The sequence below is a fragment of the Seriola lalandi genome, unplaced genomic scaffold (genome assembly GCF_002814215.2).
Source record: "Seriola lalandi dorsalis isolate HSWRI2012SDOR001 ecotype SW California unplaced genomic scaffold, Sedor1 jcf7180002054575, whole genome shotgun sequence".
In the NCBI taxonomy this organism is placed as follows: Eukaryota; Metazoa; Chordata; class Actinopteri; order Carangiformes; family Carangidae; genus Seriola; species Seriola lalandi.
The window spans coordinates 395,076-397,499 of record NW_019525128.1 but is presented as its reverse complement, the minus strand read 5'-3'; the positions used below and the strand labels follow the sequence as shown (position 1 = coordinate 397,499).

The 2,424-nt window shown below is 38.1% G+C and overlaps 1 pseudogene; it reads right to left on the bottom strand.

Moving 5' to 3' along the window:
* Positions 1-2,424, bottom strand: part of LOC111663382 (olfactory receptor 52K1-like) — a 36,698-nt pseudogene that overhangs the window by 30,653 nt on the left and 3,621 nt on the right.

Here is a 2,424-nt window from a genome sequence, read left to right as displayed (position 1 = left end):
CTTTCACTCTAACTTTGAAGAAAAAGTGATTTGCACTCCTCCTTTGAGTGCTCACAGTTTGAAAAGTTTACATGTTATGTAAAAACAGTTCCTGTCTTTTTGAGAGAGCAGAAGTTTTCCTCTGTTTTATAGTTTGAATCACATTTCTACGTGCAGGTATGAGAGAGCTGGGTGACTCAGAAAAAAGGTGAAATTTTATAGAAAAAAGGTGGGTTTCTAAAGAAAATTCCAATGCATTCCTAATGCATTATTTGTTCCCAGTTTTTTGGGAATAACTTTGGGAAAAATTGGAATTTTAACACCAAAAGTCATAGCACCTCTTTCGGGATCAGGACGCACGTTTTGATGTATATATTACCAGGGTTTTCTCAAAGCTGCGGGACGAGTTACGCGCCAAAATTTGGCGGAAGAATAATAAACCCGAAAGAGAATATTAATAGATGCTCTCAGCTATTCTAGCTGTAGAGGAGTGCCTCGGAGCTGAGCACCCGTGGCACTAATAAATAAACAACATTAATTAGATTAGTCCACTCCCTTTGGCTGAGGTTTTGTATAGCCTGATGGCAGTGGGAACAAAGGATCTCCTGAACCTCTCTGTTCTGCATGTTCATCATGTTATATAAATGGTTTGCAGACTTGCAATGATAAAAAAAAAAAAAAAAAACATTAAAACAAAATGAAAAAAAAGATGGTTTATTTAGTAGTAGCCTTTTACTTGGTAGTAGCCTTTTTTACCAGCTGGTATTACATACTGTTAGAATTAGAGGAATGCAGATTTAATTTAAAATGTAATTTTTGAATTATCATTATTATTATAATTACTATTATTTAAAACTATGTCAATGTTATAACCTTCACAGTGGGTGTTGGGGACCTCTGCTGGTGACTTTATAGATGTATTTGGGTACGGAATGTGGAGTAGGGACAACAGTTTCCACAATATTAATTAATACCACTCAACTAAAATTATATCACTAGCCTATTTATCACACTAGCTACGTTTAGCTTAATCTGAACCTAGAGGCTACCAGTTCATTAACAATTGCCTTGTTCTAATGGAAGTAAAGTTCTAACACACTTCACTTTCCCTTTTATTTTGGTGGTTTCATTTACTTCCTGTTCACCATCTCCATTGATTTCAATTACCTGTGGTCTTTAATTCACAAGGAAAAAAGGAATAATGGAAATGACACCAAACCAAAAAACTGTTCCACTCTATATTTAATGCTCATGGGCACTGGAAAAATGGCTCATTTTCTTGTTTTTTCGTTTTTGATTTAAAATGGAAAGAAAGAATGAAATGAGACCCTGATGATGATTAAAAGATAAGGTGTCTATTTCTTTTATTTTGTGAATGCATGCTTCCATATTGAGGAGATACAAATATGATGATTGACCTCAGGTGTCCCTTCTCCTGCCTAACCCCTCTCACCCTCCTGGAAAGGAGAGTATCCTGCACCGATCTCATAATAGAGCATTTTCAATTTGGAGCATTTTCATTTACCTTTTTTGTAGCTTCTGATAAATTTTTTGTTTTCCTCATGGAAACTAGATTCTTGATAATCATACATTATACATTATATTACATTTGTTTGTTTCTTAAAGGTTCTGTAAATGATCATCATTGCAACTAAATGTCGCTCTAGACCACCAGCATTTCAGACCAAAACAAATTCTGCAGTAAGTTAGCTAATGTTATCATGTCTACTGTAGCCGTCACTAACGAAAACAGACATGTAACATTATGTAGCCATCAAGTTACTTATAGTAAGTCTAGACCGGTATTGTCTCCACGCTCAGAAAGAAAAAGAAATTCAGCCTTGGACTGATGAGCTGGGACTGGCCGACCAGGATTTGAACTGATAGTCTTCAGTACAGTCCTCCTGTGCTCTGGTCTCATCTGTCTGAGGCCTTTTTAGGAGGAGGAAATTCTGGAAGGTCACTTTCACCTGAACGCTTCACTGAGCCACCACACCTGTGAGCAGAGCCTGTGTGTTTATAAACGTGGGTAGGACCAACAGTTTAACAGGTGGGACCCACATGCACTAACATACACATGCTGTCGGATACCAAAACAAAGACCAGAGAAACTCATATTACAACACACACAGAGGGGTGTGGCTTCGTTCTCTGCTCACAATGCCTTTACGCCACTATATCTTTACATAGAAAATAGTTGTTTGCTGCTGTAGTATTGTTTAAAATCTAGCTTACAGAACCTTTAAGAGTGGGACCCAGTGTGTATAAAGTGACAGCATGTCAGCGTCTTCAGGATGTGCTTTCTTATCTCTGTGGTTCTGACGCCGTAGATGATCGGGTTGAAGCAGCTTGGGAACAGCAGGTACATGGTGCTGAAGAAAACCTGACTAGCGGCAGGAAGACCAACTCTGATCCGGTAGGAAAGGAAAGCAGTAAGCGCCACAG